This window comes from Scyliorhinus torazame, chromosome 3 (assembly GCF_047496885.1).
Source record: "Scyliorhinus torazame isolate Kashiwa2021f chromosome 3, sScyTor2.1, whole genome shotgun sequence".
Lineage (NCBI taxonomy): Eukaryota > Metazoa > Chordata > Chondrichthyes > Carcharhiniformes > Scyliorhinidae > Scyliorhinus > Scyliorhinus torazame.
In genome coordinates, this window is record NC_092709.1 from 19,443,311 (window position 1) to 19,466,940 (window position 23,630).

At 46.3% G+C, this 23,630-nt stretch overlaps 1 protein-coding gene and 1 long non-coding RNA gene across 10 annotated transcripts in view; one reads left to right on the plus strand and one right to left on the minus strand.

Annotated features, from left to right (window-relative positions):
- Positions 1 to 23,630, plus strand: part of gstcd (glutathione S-transferase, C-terminal domain containing) — a 256,913-nt gene that overhangs the window by 63,703 nt on the left and 169,580 nt on the right. The window lies entirely within an intron of this gene.
- The window catches only part of LOC140408327 (uncharacterized), an 82,951-nt gene that overhangs the window by 16,291 nt on the left and 43,030 nt on the right, over positions 1 to 23,630 (minus strand). The window contains exon 2 of the long non-coding RNA XR_011940085.1: positions 3,427 to 3,560. This is a non-coding gene — a long non-coding RNA (uncharacterized lncRNA). The remainder of the gene's footprint in view (positions 1 to 3,426; positions 3,561 to 23,630) is intronic.

Here is a 23,630-nt window from a genome sequence, read left to right on the forward strand (position 1 = left end):
CCAGAAAAGTTGTATCAAAGTCATATGTATCACCCTCTGTGACTATGACAGAAATGTGCAATCTTTGATGCAGTTGAATATACATCCTTCTCCGATGCCTCTCTACTTTTGCTCAGCTGGTTGGGACTGCACTCACCTGGTTCCATTCTTATTTATCTGCTTGCAGCCAGAAAATCACCTGCAAAGGCTCCTTTACCCAGTTCTACTAGTTACTTCTAGTCTTCCCCAAGGATCTATCCTTGGTCCCTTATGTGTGTGACAACTCACACCATGGCCACCACTGGAAGTCCCAACCTTGGTCCCTTCTAACTACACATTGCTTCTCAACAGCATTATCCTCAAACACAGCGTTAGTTTCCATATGTATCCTGACCACATCCAGCCCTACCTCACCACCACCTCTCTTGACCCTGTTGCTGTCTCTAAATTGACAGACTGCTATTTGTCAGATTGGTTGATCAGAAATGTCTTCCAAATAAATATAGGTAAGACCATTGTCTTTGAGCCCTACCACAAACTCTACTCCTCAGCCACTGACTCCATACCTCGCCCTGGCAGCTATCTGAGGCAGAGTAAGATTGGCTGCAACTCTTGGTGGCATATTTGTCCCCAAGAAATGCTTCAAACCAGATATCTGCACCATATCTAAGACTGCCTCCTCCCACCTCATTAACATCGCCAGACTCTGTGTCTGCCTCACCTGATCTGCTGCTGAAAACTTCATGCATTCCATTGTTACCTGTTAACTTGCCTATTCCAATGTACTTCTGGCATCCCACATTCTACTTTCCGTGGTACTGCCTGTGTCCTAACTTGCACCAACTCCTGATCACCTATGATCGTCGTCCTTGCTGACCTACATTGACACCTGGTTAAGCAATGCCTCAATTTTAAAATTCTCCTCCCTGTTTTCAAATCCCTCCCTGACATTACACCCCCCCCCTCCCCCCCCCCCCCCCCCCCCCCAATTTCTGTAAAGGCCTCCAACCCTACAGTCTGTGAGGTTGCTGTGCCCCTCATATTCAGGCCTCTTGCAAATCCCATCTCTATCACTCTACAATTGCTGTCCATGAGTTCAGGGAATCCCTCCCTAAATCTCTCCTCCTCTTCGACGCTCCTTAGGTGACTTGGACATTCTGAATTCTGCCTCGGTGTACCCGAACAGGGGTTTGTCATATTTAGTTTGATAATGTTCCTGTAAAGCGCCTTGCCATATTGTACTACGTTAAAGGTGCTCTAAAGATGCAGGTTGTTGTACTGAACGTGAGGTGACAGAGGCACATTGAAGCTTACGGAGTAATTCCCTGATTCCAGCAGATACAGCAAGTGCAAGTATTCTTATGATCAGGAATACACTACCTGAAAGGGTGGTACAAGAAGATTCAATAGTAACTTTCAAAGGAGAATTAGATATCTTCTTGAATACAAAGAAATACAGAGTAGTGAAATTGCAAGGGACTGGGATTAGTTAATTAGCTCTTAGAAAGAGCCTGCATAGGTACACTGGTCTGAATGATCTGTGTCTATGCTCTAAGATTCTCATTCCACCCCATATCCAGTGGATTTTGCTTCTGTTTCACGTATGCCAGGGTTTGCAGTCAGCATGCATGACGTTACGGTTACATTATATTGTACCAGGGAGTTATGATTGCACTTCAGTCAGCCCTGGTATGTGGTTTTTCACAATAGATTAGGTGTGGGTTACTGCTTTCTTGATGATGTTGAACCTCTTGATGTCGCTCTCATGTTAGTTGGAAATTATTCTACTCGTAGGCAAATGTTTCATGAGAGCAAACTTCACTTTCTCATCTTTCTCTCCAAAAAGTGTAATTCTATGACAAAACGGTGACTGAGATGTTCATGAGAGTCAAGTTATTATCAACAAATAAAGATCGATATGATGGCATTTTTCTTTATTGACTCACCTTAAGTACTGACCAAAAAGGTTTGCCAAATCATGGGCAGATTCTGTACTTGGATCATGCCCCCCATTAGTGTCTGGATTGGGATAGAGAGCCTATACACATTAGCAGAGAGAAGAGTCTTTCCAGCACCGGAGAATCTTGAGCCTTTCAGATTGGGAGAGATATGTCTGAGCGGTGCTCTTCTTAAGGTTTGCAAGATAATTAAGGGGATGGAAAATGCGAATAGAGACTATGGGCACGATCCAACGGCCACGCTGCACCTGAAAACCAGCTTGCCACGGTGCAGGGTGGATCTACCCGGCTGGCAACACCTCCAAGATCCAACACGATCTTGCAAAATGTTGCAATGTAAATCCTGCCCGTTGTGGGCGGGATAACCTTTTGACCACCTGCATATTCGAGGCAGACAGCTGGTCTCACTTTAATGTGCAGATTCCCGAGGTACCTGAAGCTTTGGGATTCATCCCCTTCCCCACAAACAGGGACCAGACGGAAAGGCACTTGTTGGGGTCTCCCATGAGTTTGGAGACCCCAGCTGCATGCCCTTCGAGCAGGGTGGTGTCCTGACACTGCTGGTGCTACCTGGGCACCCCGGCAGTTCCACCCTGGCAATGCCACCTGGGTGCCACCCTGGCACTGCCAAGGTGCCCAGGTGGCATTGCTAGCTGGTATGGGCACTGCCAGGGTGCTAGGATGGCACTGCCAAGGTGCCAAGCTGGCATTTCTACGCACACGTGATTGGGCCGTGGGTATCCTGCATGAGTGTTTGTTGGGGAGGGTGGGTGAGTGCCAGGGATCCTCCCATAGTGCGTTGGGGGTGGGGGAGGTCTGGGATCGCTTCGGGGGCCTCGGAGATTGGCCGCCATTTAAAAATGGTGCCCCGATCTCTCACTACACTTGTGAGTTCCGGCGAGCAGAGCTCCCCACTGTACAAAACGGGGCCATGTGCAGCCTCGGCTGTGCGTTCCCCTTTGAGACCCCCTATACAACACGGGTCATGTTGAATAGCCATGTGTTTCTCGGCACTGCGAGCGCTGGGAAACACGCAGCTAAACGCGCCGGCTCTGGTACTTTGTCCCCATTTGGGTGAATCGTGCCCTATGACTTGAATTAAATTGCAAGTGTAGGCCAAGGTGCAACAGGTTCGTATTTATAAAAGGTAAATTTGATGGAATGCAAATCTTCAGTAGGATGCAAGCTACTGAATCAGGCCCTCATGTCAAGAATGAAAGGTAAATTTAAAACTGATATAAGAAATTTTTCAAACATAGAGTGATCAACACATGGAATGGTCTCCCAAGGAGAGTTGTGGAGGAGCAAGCCGTGGATGATGCAATGGGTGGATTAATGAATTGGTCAATTTGACCTGTGCTGAAGAGTCTCTGTCAAAACGCATTTGTATTTTCATGTATCGGGGCTATGAGGGAGGTTCGGAGGGCCCTCAGATGTACGTGGGATCACACCTTGACCTCAAAGATAAAAGAACATTGTACCAACTCACGTTTCTACCTAGTCCTTAAACGATCCTGTTCTACAGACATCCTTCACATGAGGGGCTGATTCAGTAGCTTGCATCATACTGGAGATTTGCATTCCATCAAATTTTCCCATACTGGCTGTAAGGATGATGTTAATCTTCAGAGAAAAAGGCAAAACAAATTATTCAGCTGCTGCAATGAGCTCTCTTTTGGATGCACTATAACAAAAGCACATCTAATTTAATAACCTGAAGCATGAAGTATGTGGAATGATCTTAGGAGATTTCTTATGATGATTTGGCAAATATTGAGACATGGCCTAACACTTATTCCACGATTCTAGAAATGTGAAAGTTCTTCTCACACAAGACTTTAAAATGTGAAATTTTGAATGCAAGATGATGTTTGAGGCACATTTCTGTGCGGTTTCCAAACACAAGTGTCATGTTTCCAAATGTCTAAACACTAATTAGCCTGAGCAAGGGTTCAAAGATACTCTTAATTTTACTTATTGCAACAAAGTAATTTTTTCCCTTGCTTCTCCGTCAAGTGCCTTGGGGTGCTTTTCTATGTTAAGGGTGCTCTATAAGTCCTGTTGTTAATGTGTGCACACACATGTGTCTGAAAACCAGTTTTACAAGGAATTATGTGGAATTCACAGCACAGAAACAGTTTGGTCTATAGGTCTATGCCAGTGGAGCCCTGTCCTTTGGTGGCTATTTTTGGAGTTTCGGATGTGCCGAAGCTCCGGACGGGTGCAGGGGCGGATGTCCGTGCCTTTGCCTCATTGGTGGCGCGGAGGCGGATCCTGTTGGGCTGAAGGCTAGCAACGCGGTAGAGTGCTTCGGTGTTGTTAAGCGACTTGAGAACATTTTTGAAACCCCAAGAAGATCAAATACACCGAGAGGGAATCGATTGAAGGGCTCTGGAGATGGCGACCATTTATATTGCATTTGAGAGAGTTGGTCACTGTTAGCTGTTAAAGGGGGAAGGTGGGGACAAAAAAGTGGAGGGAAGGGGTGCATACACGGTGGGGGGTCTTGTTCCTTGGGTTGAAGGGTCGTTTTTGCGGTTCTGGTTGTTTGTGTCTAGTCAAGAGTTATTGTTTATATTTAGTAATTTTTTATAAAATGTTAAAAGTTTAATTAAAAAGTTTTTTTTAATAGGGTCTTTGCCAGTGTATATGCTCCGATTAACTTTTTCCCACTGTAGTCACTTCATCTGCCCTATCTTATCGTTCTATCCCTTTCACCCTCAAGTACCTATTTAGGTACATTTCTGCTATCTGCCTCAATCACTCCATATGGTAGTGATTTATGAGTGACTTTTCTACATGTATAGGGACTACTAAACGGCACTACAAACATGCCAAAATCTTTTATAATTTTAAAGACCCCCGTCAAGCCACCTCCAATAACCCATTTACTAATGCCAACTTCCAAATTTCCCCATTTGTTGGTCTTCTTTCCCAGTCCTCAGTTTACTGGTCTGCTCGCCATAATAATAATCTTTATTGTCACAGGGAGGCTTACATTAACACTGCAATGAAGTTACTGTGAAAAGCCCCAAGTCGCCATACTCCAGCACTTGTTCGGGTACACAGAGGGCGAATTCAGAATGTCCAATTCACCTAAAAGCATGTTTTTCGGGTCTTGTGGGAGGAAACCGGAGCACCCGGAGGAAACCCACGTAGACACGGGGAGAATGTGCAGACTCCGCACAGACAGTGATCCAAGCCGGGAATTAAACCTGGAACTCTGGAGCTATGAAGCGACTGTGTTACCGTGCTGCCCCATTACTGACACACTTCTCCAATTTCCCAATTTACCTGCCCCCTCTCTGAATCATTTGTGCCTCTGTATCATTGGTGCTCTCTTCCAATTCCTCCTTTTACTGGTGCCCCTTCCCTATTGCCTCAGTTGCTGGAGCCTTCCACCAATTCCCTGTTTGTTTCGTAATGGAATTAAATTGATTGTCTTGATTAAAAACCCTTTTTAAAACAAAAGCCCATGAAGCAACTGTTTAACCAGGTGAAGGTTCTTCAGTGTTTCCTCCTGATGTTTTAATATGTCACCAAAGACCAATGTGATTGCTAACAATAACCTGTCAGCGATTGAAATAGATTTGGAAGTCTGCTATTGTTCATAAGGTCTGGCTGTCAACTCAGTTCTAGTAATTCCTTTGGCATAAGGAAGTGATTGATATTAGTGCCTCCTTGACCTATTGTGGTGTTTAAGACTTTTATGAACTCTCAAAGCTTTAGAGAAACAGTTGTAACAAAAGACTGAGAAGCGCAGAAACATCTGCCTTGTAAAGTAACTTCAGAACAGTGTAGGAAATATTTCTGCAAGGATATATGCTAAAAAGCAGTCCGACTGTGCAACTCTGACTTCAGCCTGTGAATAAAATGGGTTGCTCAATGGGTTACCTACACCTAATATTAATATTAATAATTTTATTAGTGTTACAATACTGCAATGAAGTTACTGTGAAAATCCCCTAGTCGCCACACTCCGGCGCCTGTTCCGGTTCACTGAGGGAGAATTCAAAATGTCCAATTCACCTAACAAGCAAGTCTTTTGGGACTTGTCGGAGGAAACTGGAGCGCCCGGAGGAAACCCACGCAGACACGGGGAGAATGGGCAGATTCCACATAGACAGTGACCCAAGCTGGGAATCGAACCCGGGTCTCTGGTGCTGTGAAGCAACAGTGATAACCATTGTGCTGACATGCCGCCCTTGTGCTTAAGTGCTGCACTGTAATAACAGCCCTAAGTCAGGTGTAACAGATTACATCCTCACCTGTGTTTGATCATGTCCAGACTGTGCTAATGTCTCACAGCAGAGCCTGGCCTCCAATTATCTTGGAACCATCTTGTCATTGAATCAAGGTCCCACACTACCAAGACTGTGTGGATATCGGCATGCAATGTCCATCCCACATTTAAAAAAATCTCGCATATGCATAATATGAGTTTGAGATCTGGAACGTCAGGATCTTCATGGACAATCCCAACAGTGACAATACTTGGGAACTCAGAACCTCAACACTAACGTTGCCGCCCAAAGTGAGATGTGATGTGCAGGAGAAAGCCACCTGAAGGAACCAGGTTGCAGGTGCACCTTTTTCTGGAATGGCCCCCCCAAAGAGGAATGATGCTGCCACGGAATGCCATCAAAAATTAACTTGTCTGCGACTCGCCCTGTGGTGGCACGGTGACAAAGTGGTTAGCACAGCTGCCTCTCAGCTCCAGGGTCCCGGGTTCAATTGCGGCCTCGGGTGACTGTCTTTGTGGAGTTTACACTTCTTCCCCGTGTCTGCGTGGGTTTCCTCCGGGTGCTCCGATTTCCTCCCACAGTCCAAAGATGTGCAGGTTAGGTGGATTGGCCATGATAAATTGCCCTTTGTGTCCAAAAGGTTAGGAGGGATTTCTGTGTTACGGGAATAGGGTGGAGGCGTGGGTTTAAGTCGGATGCTCTTTCCAAGGACCTGTGCAGACTCGATGGGCCGAATGGCCTCCTTCTGCACTGTAAATGCTATGATTCTATATACAAGTGCCTCATGACTGTCTGGCTCACCCTAAGGAGTAATCAGCACACCACTGTCATCAATTTCTATGTTCCTGCATTTCAGACATTAGATGAGACGAAAGAGGGCTTCTACACTGAACTTGAGCAATTCTGAGCCCACGCCCCAGGCAGCAAACTGATACCCCTCAGAAATATTAGCCACCAAAGTCTGGAAGGACATGAATCTCTGGAAGGGTGTGATAGTTAAGCAAGGGGCAGGGAAAGCAACCTCTAATGGAGTCCTCCTGATGAAGTGTCTAAAGCATGAACTTAGAACCATATAATGCTGAAGGAGGACATTCGACTCATCAAGTCTGCACTGACCCTCTGAAAGAGCACCCTACCTCGGCCCATCCCCACAACCCCACCTAACCTGCACATCCCTGAACACCAAGTGGCAATTTTATCATGGCCAATCCACCTAGCTTTTGGGCTGTGGGAGGAAACCGGAGAACCCGGAGGAAACCCATGCAGACACGGGGAGAAAGTGCAAACTCCATACAGACAGTCACCCAAGGCGGGCATCGAACTCGGGGCCCTGGTGCTGTGAGGCAGCAGTGCTAACCACTATGCCACCGTGCTGCATAACAAACATCCTGTTGCACATCGAGACGAGCACAAAAGCTCATGGCAATGCCCACAGTCGAAACCCTGGCACCAAGTCATCGTTCGAGCAAGATTTGCTGAGATGTCCGCGTCACCTGTGCTATGACACAGCACAACACCTGCTGATTAATGTCACTATGAGAGCCTGGAAAATGTGGACCATTTTCTGTATCTTGGGAGCCTCCTCTTAACCAAGGTAGTCATAGATGCCAAAATTCATCTTTGCCTCCAATGCGACAGCTCAGCCTTCAGCTGATGGAGGAAAAATGTATTTGAGAACTAGGAGCACAACCGAGACATAGGTAATGGTTTACTGGGTTGCAGTGATCCCCCTGCTCCTATGCGCTTTGGGGACTTGGACAACCTGCAGCAGGCACCTCAAAGCGCAGGTGACGTATCATCAACAGTATCTTCATAAGATCCTCCAAATTTGGTGGTAAGAAAGGCAATGCAATGGCAGGGTCCTCCCCCAAGGCGATGCCCAGCATTAAGGTGCTTATCATTCAAAAGCAGTTCGCCTAGGTGGGGCATGTCATTCATAAGCCTGACACCTGTCATGTGAGAGTACCTTTAAGAAATGGGTGTTTAAGAAATGTACCTTTAAGAAATGGGTGTTTATCAGTGATGTCAGAGTGTGGGTTGCGCTGCAAGGACCTTCTTGTTCAAAGAGACTGTCAATCGAGAAAGATTTCAGTTGGAAGAAGAACGGGGAAAAAATGGACTATATTATTATACCTGTTTGCGTGTGTTGTTTTTTGAAACAAAAAAGTATATTTACTGTGTGCATTTCTTAAAGGATGGTGAAAAGGTGAAAAATGAAACCATCTTGAAGTTGATGGTTTTTTTTTTCTTGGGGGGAGGTGTCATGTGAGAGTGCCTTTAAGAAATGGGTGTTTAAGAAATGTACCTTTAAGAAATGGGTGTTTATCAGTGATGGCAGAGTGTGGGTGGAGCTGGGCTGTCAGCTTTTTACTTTCGTTTTAGGCTGTTTGCTGTAGGGTGTGTTTTAGTTTCGTTTTCAGAGCTGGATAGCTGCAGTCACAGCCAGAAGGTGTATGAGTCTCTCTCTGTAATCTAAAAACTGTAAATCGATCCTTTGGTGATTTAAACCTAATAACTACTCTCAATAGTGACTTTAACCTGATGCGCTTCTGTTAAAAGTTCTTTTTTTAAGTCTTATGGATGTTAAAAGGAAAGATTAAAGGATTACTTAGTGTTGTAGTCGTTGGGGGTTGTATTTGAATTAATGGCTGCTAAGATGTTCACTGTATGTTTTAAAAAGGTTAACTTGAGTTCATAGAATAAACATTGTTTTGCTTTAAAAATTACTTTTCCATTTTCTGCTGTACCACACCTGTAGAGTGGGCCGTGTGCTCCCCATACCACAATCCATTAAAAGTTGTGGGTCAGGTGAACTCCAGGATACACTTTGGGGTTCTCTAAACCCAGGCCCATAACACACCAGACACTTGAAGCAGCCGCTCTACGTTGGACTCAGTCATGGCAGGAACCTCGAAGGAGGACAGCAGAAATGCTTTAGGAATGTCCTCAAAGCATCTCTGAAGACATCAAACACCCCCGCTGACTTATGGGAGTCCCTGGCTTGCAATCGACCAAAATGTAGAAGGTTTATTCGGGAAGGCACCGAACACATCGTGAGATGTGTCGGGAACACACAAAGGTAAAGTCGGAGAGAGCACATAAACCTCCAAACACCTCATCTTGCCGGCCATTCAAGCACCATCTTGCTCTGCTTACGGCGGAATCTGTAGATTGCACATTGGACTTATCAGCCATCTTAGCATGCATTGAAGGGACAGGAAGGAAGTCATCCTCTACCCTGAGGGACTGCCTAAGAAGACGACCAATATGATTCCCGTGTGCCTGTGCACAAGCTGTGAGCAAATTGGCTCCCATGTGTGTTGCATAACGGTGACTGCAGCTAAAAGCTAATAAGTAGAAATGTTTTGGGGACAGAATATGATTAGACACCATATAAATGCAGATCATATTTACCACCCTGCAAAGGGACATAAAAGGGACTTAAAAGTTATGGCAGCAGGCCTTTTTATCAATGTGCCATGTTCTTCAATAGACCATTTCAACTCGCTCCTCTATTGCAGCTTAAATTTCAGATTCAAATATTAATGGCACATTGTCTACATGTCTAAACAATAAATCAGATTTGGATTTTTAATGCTTTATCTATGGAAATAACTAGATTTACTTAGGTGAATAACTTGAGAATTTCTGGGTGGAATCCCATTTCCGCAGACACAGTGCTAAATTATATGATACAGATGTTGACTAAATCCTTCTGCGCATAAGTGTTGAGAGGACATTTTACATTTAAAACCAGGAATTAGTAACACCCAAATTCAGATAACAGTGGTTTCTTACAAAATGTTATGGTTGTAACGTTGCTAGTCCAAACCAGGCTTGTGGCTAGGGAATATCTCTCCGATCGGTGCTGCTCTGGAGCACAGCTCAAAGAAATTAGGGTTTGAAATAGTGCTGAAATACTTCAAAGGCTATTCCCAGTCCCGTTCATTTGGATTTTAGCTGCCATGGGAAAGTCCCAATGGTTGGTTTCTGCTCACCGGTGGCAGTATATGACCCAGACAAACTGAACAGATGCATATTACATTGGTAAGACCACACATGGAATACTGTGTTCAGTTCTGGTCATCCGATTATAGGAACGAGGGGCGGGATTCTCCGGCACCGGAGATTCGGCAGGGGGCGGGAATCGTGCCGCGCCGGTCGGCGGGCCTCCCCTGGCGATTCTCCGGCCCGTGATGGGCCGAAGTCCCGCTGCTGTAATGCCGGTACCGGCGGCGTGAATTAAATCACCTCCCTTACCGGCCGGACCAGGCGGCGCGAGTGGGCTCCAGGGTCCTGGGGGGGGGGGGGGGGGCGCGGGGCGATCTGGCCCCGGGGAGTCCCCCACGATGGCCTGGCCCGCGATCGGGGCCCACCGATCCGCGGGCGGGCCTGTGCCGTGGGGGCACTCTTTTACTACCCGTCGGCCGTGTAGGTCTCCGCGATGGCTGACGCGTAGGTGACCCTCCCTGCGCATGCGCGGGGATGACGCCAGCAGCCGCTGACGCTCCCGTGTATGCACGGACGTCCGCCGGCCGGCGGAGTCCCTTCGGCCCCGGCTGGCGTGGCGCCAATGGCCTTCCACGCCAGCCGGCGGGACGGCAACCACTCTGGCGCGAGCCTAGCCCCTAAAGCTGAGGGCTTGGCCCCTAAAGGTGCGGATTCCGCACCTTTGGGACGGCCCGACGCCGGAGTGGTTTACGCCACTCCATCTCGCCGGGACCCCACGCCCCGCCGGGTAGGAGAGAATCCTGCCCAATATTGTTAAACTAGAAAGAGTGCAGAAGAGATTTACGAGAATGCTACCAGTACTTGATGGTCTGAGTTATAAGGAGAGGCTGGATAGACAGGGACTTTTTCCCCTGGAGTGTAGGAGGCTTAGGGGTGATCTTATAGAGGCCTATAAAATAATGAGGAGGATAGATAAGGTAGATAGTCAAAGTCTTTTCCCAAAGGTTGGGGAGTCTAGAACTAGAGGGCATAGGGAGAAGGTGAGAGGGGAGAGATACAAAAGAGACCAGAGGGGAAATTGTTTCACACAGGGTTATGAGCATTTGGAACGAGCTGCCAGAGGCAGTGGTAGAAGCGGGTACAATTTTTTAATTTAAAAAAAGTTAGACAGTTACTTGGGCAGGGTGGGTATAGAGGGATATGGGCCAAATGCGTACAAATGGGACTAGCTTAGTGATAGAAACTGGGCGGCATGGACAAGCTGGGCCGAAGGGCCTGTTTCCATGCTGTAAACATCTATAACTCTGCATCATATAAATCCCACTGAACAATTTCTCACCCATTCCGGATGGAAAGTCATTGGGAATGGATGGAAAAGTGCGCAGCCTGTGGGCCACTTGTCGACACCCAGTCAGGGTGTGGGATTAACTGCCGGGGCACCTCACGATCAGGGAAGAAGGGCTTCCATATCAAGGGAGATCTTAACTTTCCTTGTCGGGCCGTAGGAGCATTCCTGCTTGGACCTCTCCCATATAGCGATTGGTGTACACTGCAGTGGGAAAGGAGGATCTTTGTTTGTGAAGCACATTAAAAATGTCCCAAAGTGCTCCATGTGCAATAAATGATCAGAGTACCACATTATCCAGCTCAAAAACGAAAATATAATGAAGAATTTACTCATGTTTTACTTTGGTCCGCAGCCAACTCAATTTTCGCCTCTCCTCCTGAGAATGCAGCCCTGCACTCGGCAATTTTCTAGTGCTTTGGTCAGGATCCGATCAAAGTCTCGACTGCGACACAGCCCTGGGACTTTGTCATATCTGCTTAGATGTTCGATGCCGCAACTCTCAGGCCACTTTTGTGCTGCCTTATATCAGATGTTTCTTAAATAAAATTGAGCTGAGGGTGCAGCAGAAAATTTAGAGGAAATTGAGACATTGACTGCATAAATAAATGCAAAGTTCGAAAGTACGTTTTAATGGGTTTGCTGGAAAGACAATGTGAACATTCTAAACACAGTCGCAACATTCCCCTCAGCCTTGGAATATGGCAGATTTACATGACCTCTGTTTTTGTTAATAAGATTTAATGGCCAAGGCCAAAGGTTTGGTGGGAGCGATGTCGTGTCTGTGTAGATGTTAAAGAGCCCCTCCCAAATAGCTTTGTTGCTGATTTTAATGAAGGGGCCACAGGTGGTGCTAAGTTGCAACCCCAGTGTTGCAGCAGGTTCTCAGTTTACTGGAATGTACAGAATCAAAACTTATCCCCGTTTCATATTTCCTGTCATTAAAGGGGAAAGAAAGTATGCGCCTTCGGCCTGACAAATTCTTACACTCACAGAGCATGATCCATTATTGGCATTCAGGTTCAAATTCCATTGCCTTTTTTCCCACACAATGCTTCATAAATATCTCGCCTTGAGTGAGTTGTGGGCATCAGTGAAGAGTCTCTCCCTTCGGTCAGGGCAAATTAAAGATTTGAGCATAAAGGCGGGCGATTCATCCACAGGACAAAAGCTGCACTGAATTTTGGTTCATAATGTTATGCTAATGTAGGCCCTTTTAAACTCGACTCTTTAATAGTTCACATCCTCAGGATCATATAAGAAAGTGACAGGTTCAATCTGTGACATCGTCGGAAGTGACGCTGCTTTTGCCATCCCAATAATGCTGTCGGGAATTGCTGTTCGGAATGGTTTGGGAAATGCTTCATAAAATAACCCTCATGTCTAGTGGCTAGTTGTAGATTCGCATGTTAGCGACATTCCCCTCAGCAATGTGACAGAGACCGAATACAGAGGTGGTAGGCCTTTGACTGGGAGGCTGCGAAGATCAAGAGGGTGTGTCGTCTCTTTGTCTAGAATTCAAGGGAAGCTGGAATGTTATTGGTGGAGGCCCGAAGCAAACTGATCATGTCTTGCAGCTGCAGATGTTGAGTGGGGCAGGAAGAGTGAAAAATGAGACAATAAAGTGTCTTGACAAAAATCCCAAGAGACAATTAATCTGAAAATGTGGTGAAAGGGGTTGTTATGCTACAGTGGTGTAATAGTTATTGTACTTGAATAGCAACCCTGAGGCCATGAGCTTACACCCAAGAATAAATATTAAATGTAAATACTTTTTGAGCCCCCTCTCTGATAAGTCATTTCTTGATTATTTTTTACATTATTTTTAACTAAAGCGTTCATCGAGTGCAAACTACATGGCATTCTCCCACAGCCTTGGCTTCTCAGAGATGCCAGTTTTGCCTCATTTATGTCCAACACTGAGTCACATAGTTGTGCGTTCAAACCCCACTACTGCACCTGAGCACTTATTCTAGGCTGTCACTCAAATGCAGCGCTGAGGAAATGCTGCATCGTCAGAGGTCATTTGGATGAAATGTTAAACTGAAATCTCCTCATCCCTCTCAGGTGGATGTAGGATTACAGAGCACTGTTTGAAGAAAAGCAGTAGAGTTCTCTCCTGTGTCCTGGCCAATACTTTTCCCTGAACCAATGTTCAGAAAACAGGACAATCTAGTCACTTGCCTCAATACTGTTTGTGGGACCTTGCTGTGTCAAATCAGCTGTGTTACACAGTGACTACACTTTAAACATACTTCATTGACTGTGAAACACTTGGGGTGTTATGAGGTTTTGAAAGGCGCAATATAAATATAAATGATTTCTTTCTTCAAAGGATCTATTTTTCCAATATCCATTCTGTTGAACTGGGAGTGCTTAGGAATGTGTGGAGGCTGCAGAATGCACTGTACATGTAGGAGCTGCTACTTCATTAATTTCCCTCGGCGATGGGTAGGAAATGTGTACTGTAATGTAGGAGTCAACCTGCTGGAGACAAATCTCATAACGGGACAACACGATGTACACAGTACCTAATTGTAGCAGGTTTTCTGAGCTAATTGTCATTCCCAAATCAGAAATCTAACTTCCCGTTATGATTGTGCTTCGACTTTTCTCTGATTTGTTTAGGTTTTAAGTCCTGCACGTCCGCTAACAATACTGCCTCTCAGCGCCAGGGACCCAGGTTCAATTCCACCCTTGGGTGACTGACTATGTGCAGTCTGCACATTCTCCCCGTGTCTGTGTGGATTTCTTCCGGGTGCTCCGGTTTCCTCCCACAGTCCAAAGATGTGCAGGTTGGGTGGGGTTACGGCGATAGTTAATGGGGTTAGGGCAGCACGGCAGCATTGTGGATAGCACAATTGCTTCACAGCTCCAGGGTCCCAGGTTCGATTCCGGCTTGGGTCACTGTCTGTGCAGAGTCTGCACATCTTCCCCATGTGTGCGTGGGTTTCCTCCTGGTGCTCCGGTTTCCTCCCACAGTCCAATTCCGGCTTGGATCACTGTCTGTGCAGAGTCTGCACATCCTCCCCGTGTGTGCGTGGGTTTCCTCCGGGTGCTCCGGTTTCCTCCCACAGTCCAAAGATGTGCAGGTTAGGTGGATTGGCCATGATAAATTGCCCTTAGTGTCCAAAATTGCCCTTAGTGTTATGGGGTATGGGGATAGGGTGGAGGTGTAGACATTGGGTAGGGTGCTCTTTCAAAGAGCCGGTGCAGACTCGATGGGCCGAATGGCCTCCTTCTGCACTGTAAATTCTATGATAATCTATGATAGGGCGGGGGAAGTGGGCGTAGGTAGGGTGCTCTTTCAGAGGGTCAGTGTGGACTCGATGGGCTGAATGGTTCTATGTTGTGTGATGTTTTTATTGTCTCTTCTTAATAAGCCTGGTCAAATAAACTGGAATAATTAGAGCTTAGCGGTGTGTGTTGAAGCCACACAGGAAGGTGACCAGAAGACAGCATCTGTATTAAATTCAAAAACCAACAATGTCTTAATGTTTGTCAGAGCTTGTATTCAGCCACATCTACCAGTTAATGCAGTTATCAGAACCATGATAAACAATCACAAAACACTCAGTCTGACACAGTACTCTGAAAGTTCACAAACAGTCAGGGAACAATTAAGCAATTTTTCATTACCGGAACACCAAGAAATATTTGACTCAATGCAAAGTTGCTAACGGGATAGTTTGTTCACAACACCACAGGTTCATACCTGAATGTCTCGCTCCCCCACCAGGGTTTTTTTAGGTGAGGGGGAGGGTGAAATTGAAGAACAGGATTCCCTCCGAGTTCCCACCCGTCCTGACCTCACAGAGATTTTAAGCTGGGCCTCCAGCCTGAACTCCAAAGGCACCCCAGGCATTGTTCAGATGAGGCCTGACATCTGTTGTCCAAATGTGTTTTACTCCGGCAAATGAGGTTCACGCCGTCCTCTGGAGGATTTTCCACCCAGACGTGCAAGCACCGGTGGAAGATCCTACTGTAAATTCACGCCAGGGAGAAACCGACTTCCGGATCTCCTGCCATATTCTCCCACTGTGCCCACCACCAAACACACCGGTGGGAGCTTGGGAAAACTCTGCCCACTTTCTGTCTAAGCAGATTATTGGTGTCTCTTAAGCGAGTCAAGGAATATGGAGAAGTGGCGGAAAAGTGAAATTGAAGATCAGCCATGAGCGTGTTGAATGTCAGAGCAGGCTCGCTGTACCCTGTGTTCTATTCCTGCTCCTCCTATCTCTTGTGGTACAAAGCTAATTACGAGTCTTGACGTGCCTTTGAGGAATTTAGAAAAAGATGGGAAGTTATTTTCCCCTCGCACCTCTTTTTTTGTGTTTATTTTTAAAATATTTTCCAATTAAGGGGCAATTTAGCATGGCCAATTCACCTACCCTGCACATCTGTGGGTTGCGGGGGTGAGACCCATGAAGACATGGGGAAAATGTGCAAACTCCACATGTCAGTGAGCCACGGCCTGGATTCGAACCCGGGTCCTCGGCACATTGAGGCAGCAGTGCTAACCACTGCATCACCATGCTGCCCCCCCCCCCGCCCACCTCTCTGTGGGGAAAAAGTGTCGTTCCCCACTGAGTACCACTTCCTGTCACTCTGTACTCACCAACTAATTCAGGAATTTATTTTGTAGGAAAGGTTTGATGTCCGTTCTGTTTCCTAACCGCATCAGTACATTGCGTTTTGTCTATTCTCGTGTCTGTCAATTCTTTTGTTACTCCTCTGTGACTTTGAACTAATTTGTGCCCTCTATGTTCAGATTCTATTACCTCAGCCAAAAACCTGCGCACGTTGTTGTAATTGTTTAAAACTTATTTATGGAGCATCCTTCACAACCTCAAGATGCCCCAAAATATTTCACGATCAGTGAAATACTTTTGAAGTCACTTTGAAAACTCATGAGAAGTAATGCAGTTGAATTGACAGCAGCACTCTACCTGAAATTTATTCTTCATCAACTATGCTGGAAATGACCGTAAACTGGACCAAAATGTGGGAGACGGTGGCGCAATGGTACTGTCATTGGACTGCTAATCCAGAGGCCCAGGCTAATGCTGTGGGGGCGGGGGTTCAAATCCTACCACCGCAGCTGGTGGAATTTAAATTCAATCCATAAATCTGGATTTGAAAGTTCTCCTCAGTGACAGTAACCATGAAACTACCATCAATTGTTGTAAAAGTTTAAAAACTCACCACTATTCTTAGAATTCCCCCTATACCAAAAAGGGGCGATATTCTAAATGGTGAATAGGGATTCTCACTCCCTGACTCCTGTGCAGGCTTAGGTGGGTGCTATTCAGGTCAAACTATATTTTCAAGTTATCCCCCGGTATAACCCATACCTTCACAGAAGAATTTTACCTACTTACCACTTAGTAGCATCGATATCCTGGGTCCTGCGCTGCGAGGTAAGTAAAGTAGGCTTTGTAATAACCACTGTTTCAGGTTAAAATTTTTAAGTTATTTTATTATTATATTTTTTCTTTTAAAAGATGCAATCACTGTCTTTACAGAAAAGTAAAATGATCTTGCTTCTGGATTCTCCTGGTTGGTTGAAGGGACCTTCAGGCCCACCTTGACAATCACGTTTCTTTAGCTTTTGGTCTTCCTCAGATGTATTCGCTGTTCTGCTCGGTTGCTATGCTCTATCTTTCCCATGTACCGAGCTGTGAGAGCTGGCTCTGAGCTGACTCTCCGCTGACTCTGCCTCCTCTTTAAATTCTGGTCTTCCTTAGATGTATTAGCTGTTTTAGCTCGGCTGCTTTGCTCTGTCCCTTTCCCATGACCGAGCTATGAGAGCTGACTCTTGTTCCTTCTCTGCTTCTCTGCCTACCATCCCCTTTCTCAGGGTTTATATATCTTTCTAACAGTTATTAAGTTTTTATGACTTTATTGTGAAGTAACTTTTATTTCACTTGGATTGTAAAAGGTACCTTTAATCTAAATTTTTCTAACACGACTAAGTATTCATTTTGAGCATGACCTCAGCTCATAGATCTCTGATTTTATTGTATCCTTCGTGATGTTCAAAAATGCTTTGATTTCAAAGGGGTGTTACTTTTGATTCCTGTCATTTCTATAGTTTTATTATTATCAAATTGTGGCCCCAGCTCATAATTTTGACTTTGATTTGGGTCTAATTTGTGTTCTCATAGACACGACTCCAGCTTTCCATATTCACCTGGTGTCAGCAGAATTTCAAACCTAGAATTGTCACCTAATTCAACTGAAAACCTCATCCATTCTTTTCCAGCTGCTTACTTAACTTCAAAAGGATGTGCGAAACATTGCTTTTAGCTGTATACTAAAATTCACTGATTGTGGCTTGAAAGACCTGCTTGTTTTGTTTGCAAAGCCTGCTTGACTATCTGCTAAAGGAAATCTGCATTTCACAGCCCTCTCCTGGCAGCTGCTGTTAACCCTTTGTGGGATTTTTCCCTACATTCTTCCATGTTTCTTAAATCAGGTATTGCCAGACCTCCATGTTTCAAATTACATATCTTTCCATATTTTCAATTACAAACCCCATCTGGTTCACTAATGTCCTTCAGTGAGGCCCATATCCAACGAACGAATAAATATATATTTTTTAAAGTTCTCTTTTTGACTCTGCTCTATCCCAAGTGCAAGGGAAACATTAAGAGAAAAATGGCAAATGTGAATCTTCCATAGAAACCATGGGCAGAATTCTCCGACCCCCCCCCCCCCCCCCCCGCCCCCCTCCCCCCCCGGGCCCGGAGAATCGGCGCCGGCTGGGGTATGCGCCGACTCTCTGGCCCGGGCCGGCATGGCCAGCGCGCCGGTTCACCGGGCCGGATGGGCCGAGCGGCCGTCAATAAAATGCCGAGTCCTGCCGGCGCCGTTCTAACCTGCTGTGGGCTGGCGGGACTGCAGCGTTGAAGGGTCCGGATGCGGCCTGTTGGGGGGGGAGGGGGGGACTGACCCCGGGGGGGGGGCTCCGTAGTGGCCTGGAACGCGATTGGGGCCCACCGATCGGCAGGCCGGCCTCAATGCCCCCCGGCCTCCTTTCCTCCACGCTGGCTTGTGTAGCCCTGCGCCATTTGGCGTTGGGGCCGCTGTGGGGAAGAGGGCCACTGCGCATACACTGGTTGGCGCCGGCTCAACTACGCATGCGCGGACCCCGCAGCACCAGGTTCAGGCCGGGATCGGCAGCTGGGGCGGGCGGAGGCCGCTCCAGCGCCGTCCTAGCCGCCTGTGGGCCGCAGAATGGGGTCTCGGAACGGGCGCTGACGCCGGAGTAAAACACTTCCGTTTTTGCTCCGGCGTCGGTACTTAGCCACCCGTTGGGAGAATCACGCCCCAAGTATGTCCAATATTGTCTTTTTGCTGTTTCCAACATTTGCAGTTTTTCTTTTTAGTTCTGTAGAAGAACAATAACATAATGCAATAATTAACAGCAACCATCAGAGGCTTGAAGCTTCCCTTCAGTGCCGTATCTGCCGAGGGAAAACCATCAATCTGCCAAATATTCTGGAGAAAACCAACTTTTCTCGGTTCCGAATCCAGCTGTTGTAAATCAGACACACAAGACAGGTTTCGTCCTAAAACGTTCACACTGTTTTCCTTCAGTAGAAATACACAAATCTCACAAGAAAAATATCCATTTCATTTTAGATAATATTTTTTCAGTAGTGGCATAGTATACGGGATCTCTTTACATTTGCTTTCAAATTTTAAGTGACCACAACTCTTACACCTAATCCCATAATTTTACCTATGTAGATCGTGATATAGCAGTGGAGTCATCAGAATAGTGATTGTGTTACTTAGACCTCCTGATTACATGATAATTGATACTTCAAGAAAAAAATTATTAAACTTTCTCCAAACAGTTGGAAGAAATTTGAGACACAATTTTGCAGTAGTAAAAATGAGTAAACCTCAAACTATCAAAAGACTGAGCCTTTCTTTGGCTGCTATTAAGCATTGATAGCTTTCAACCAGGCTTCAGTGATGGCACATCACCTGATTCCTCCTCTAAATCCTTCTATGTTCCATTGTATCATAACCCTATTTAATCGCTCCTTTGTGCAGCAGGCTAGACATCATCTACATAATGAGGGTGAGTCTCCCTGAATGAGAGTGAAGGCACTCCCTGATTTATTAAACTATACAGGCCAAAGGTACCAAATGCCATTCTAACTCTATCCCCAGTTAGCCACATTCAGCAGCAATTCTGATGGTTAAAACTGACCCTGGTACCCCTGAGCTGGGAAGGAGAAAATGTATCCAGTTTCTTCCTCCTGCTGCTGATGGATGACTAGTGGCGCTGCCGTGAGAAATTGAATTTGTGAGTGCACCAGCTATGGACAGGACTGGGCATGACTGTGATGGCTTTCATGGCCAGATAGCTTGCTGCACTTAAAAGAGGTTAGGCACACATGTGAAGAATGGTAACGTGAGTGTCATGATATGCACTCAAGCACATAATGAGATACAGACAGGCAGTGACAGACACCCAGTACAGCCAATCAACACACAGGGCAGAACACAACCAATCACCAGGCAGAACACTAGAAGGTGGCCTCGCACTATAAAACACACGAGGCATCAGCACTCTGCCTCTTTCCACTGGTGACAAGTGTAGTGACAGTCAGGGTGTATATATCAGTTAGCACCTTCTACACGTGGCTCAGAGCTAGTCTGGTCTAGTTAGTTATAGTACGCTTAGATTAGTAGAGTGTCAAACCAACAGCGAACTGTGTGCACTGCTTAACAAGTTCAATAAAGTGTATCGAACTAACATCAAAATTTGGAGTCTACTTTCAAGTACAACTGCATCCAGTTGCAGTCCGTGTTACCCCAGGGTGATTAACACGACAGTGGGGCAGCACGGTGGCGCAGTGGTTAGCACTGCTGCATCACGAAGCCAAGAACCCAGGTTTGATCCCGGCCCCGGGTCACTGTCCGTGTTTTATTTTATTGCCCATCTCTAGTTTCCCTTGAGAAGGTGGTGGCAAACTGCCTTCCTGAACTGCTGCTGTCCCTGAGGTGTTGGTACACATGGCTGCTACTGTTTGGTAGTGGAGGGAGTGAATGTTTGTAGAAGGGGTAGCAATCAAGTGGGTTTTTTCCTAGATGGTGTCGAACTTCTTGAGTCTTGTTGGAGCTGCACCCGTCCAGGCAAATGGGGAGTATTCTATCACACTCGTGACTTCTGCCTTGTAAATGGTGGACAGGCTTTGGGGAATTAGGAGTGATCTTTAGCTGGAGGATTCCTAGCCTTTGATTTACTCTGGTAGCCACTCTGGTATTAATTTGGCTAGTCCAGTTCAGATTCTGATCAATGGTAACTCCCAGAATGTTGATAGTGGGGGATTCGGTGATGATAATGCCATTGAATGTCAAGGGGCGATGGTTAGATCCTCTCTTGTTGGAGATGGTCATTGTCTGGCACTTGTGTGGTGCGAATGTAACTTGCCATTTGTCTGTCCAAGCTGAATATTGTCCAGGTCCTTGCTGATTTTGATATGGACTGCTTCATTATCTGAGAGTCGTGAATGGCATTGAACATTGTGCTGCCATTAGCGAACAGCCCACTTCTGACATTTGATGGAAGGAAGGTCATTGATGAAGCAGCTGAAGATAGTTGGACCTCGGACACTATACTGAGGAACTCCTGCAGTGATGTCGTGGAGCTGGGATGATTGATCTCCAACTACCACAACCATCTTCCTTTGGGCCAGCTATGACTCCAACCAGCGGAGGGTTTTCCCCCTAAATCCAATTGACTCCAGTTTTGCTAGGGCTCCTTAATGCCACACTTGGTCAAATGCTATCTTGATGTCAAGGGCAGTCACTCACCCCTCACCTCTGGTGTTCAGCTCTTTTGTCCATGTTTGAACCATGGCTGTAATGAGGCAGGAGCTGAGTGACGCTGGCAGAACCCAAACTGAGCATCAATGAGCAGATTATTGCTGAGTAAGTGCTGCTTGATAGCGCTGTTGATGACCGCTTCCATCACGTTACTGATGTTCGAGAGTAGACTGATGAGGCGGTAATTGGCTATATTGGATTTGACCTTTCTTGTGTACAGGACAAACTGGAACAGCTTGGCTGGGGGCGCGGCCAGTTCTGGAGTCCTGAGTACTATTGTCAGAATATTATCAGGACCCATAGCCTTTGTAATATCCAGTATCTTCAGCCATTTATTGATATCAAGTGGAGTGAATTGAATTGGCTGAAGACTGACATTTGTGATGCTGGGGACTTCTGGAGGGGACCAACATGGATCATCCACTCCGCATTTATGGTTGAAGATTGTTGGGAATGCTTCAACCTTATCTTTTGCACTGATATGCTGGGCTCTTCCATCATTGAGGATGGGGATATTTGCCTCTTCCTCCAGTGAGTTGTTTAATTGTCCACCACCATTCATGGCTGGATGTTGCAGAACTGCAGAGCTTTGATCTGATTTGTTGGTTTTGCTTAGCTCTGTCTATCATGTGCTGCTTATGCTATTTGGCACCCAAGTAGCCCTGTGTTGTAGCTTCATCAGGTTGACGCCTCATTTTTAGGCATGCCTGTTGTTGCTCCTGGCATGCTCTCCTGCACTCTTCATTGAATCAAGGTTGATCCCCTGACGTGGTGGTAATGATAGAGTGGGGGATATGCCAGCCCATGAGGTTACAGATTGTGGCCGAATACAATTCTCCTCCTGCTGATGGCCTATAGCACCTCATGGATGCTCAGTCTTGAGTTGCTAGATCTGTTATAAATCTATCCCATTTAGCATGATGGTAGCGCCACACAACACGATGCTGGATATCCTCAAAATCTCCACAAGAACTGTGCAGCGGTCACTCCGACTGATACTGTCATGGACAGATGCATCTACGGCAGGTAGGTTGCAGTGGATGAGGTCTAATATGTTTTTCCCTCTTGATCGTGACCAGCTGCCAGTCGAGCAGCTATATCCTTTAGGACCTGGCCAGCTCTGTCTGTGGTGGTACTACTGAGCCACTCTTCGTGATGGACCCAGAGTACATTCTGCGCACTTGCCACCCTCAATGCTCCTTCCAGGTGGTATTCAACTTGGCAGAGTATTGATTCATCAGCTGAGGGGGGATGGTACGTGAAAATCAGCAGGCAGTCTCCATGCCCATGTTTGACCTGGTGCCATGAGACTTCATGGGGTCCAAAGTCGATGTTGAGGACCCCCAGGCCAACTCCTTCCTGACTGCATACCCCTGTACCGCCACCTCCGCTCGATCTGTCCTGCCAGTGGGACCAGAGATGGTGAGGGTAGTGTCGGGAAGATTGTCTGCAAGGTTTGATTCTGTGAGTATGTCCATGTCAGGCAGCTATGTGAGACAGCTCCCCAATTTTGGCACAAGCCCCCAGATGTTAGTAAGGAGGACTTTGCAGAGTCGAGAGGGCTGGGTTTCCCATTGTCGTTCCCTATGTCGATGCCGGGTGGTCCGTCCAGTTTCATTCCTTTTTGTTTCCTTTGTAGTGGTTGACTATAATGTCTTGCTAGGCCATTTCAGAGGGCATTTCAGAGTCAATCACAATGCTGTGGATCTGGAACCACGTGTAGGTCAGGTAAGGACATTAGTGAACCAGTTAGGCTTTTACGACAGTCAACAATGGTTTCATGGTCATCATTAGACTTTTAACTCCTGCTGTTTTATTGAGTTTTAAAATTCCACCATCTACCGTGGTGGGATTCGAACCCGGGCCCCCAGAGCATTTCTTTGGGTCTCTACCAGAAGTTTATTTTTTGTTGTTAAGCTGAAACAAATTTTCATTTGAGGATAAAAAAGAATTGCATTTCGAGAACACTTTTCACAAAGTTCCAAATCTATTTGCAGCCAATTACGGGCTGGATTCTCCGTCACGCCACGCCAGATTTCTGGCTCCGGAGGGGTGCTCCGTTTCGCCCGCTGGTCAATGGGGTTTCCCATTGTGAGGCAGCCCCACGCCGTCGGAAAACCCCTGGGCTGACGGCACAATGGAGCATCCTGATGGCGGAGAATCCAGTCCTATGTATGTCAAAGGAAATGCAGCAACTAAGTTGCCAACAGAGAGCTCGCACAAACAACAGTGTGAAAATGATTGGATCATCTGTTTTTGTGATGTTGATTGAGGTATCTTTATTAGCGAGGACACGAGCAAAAC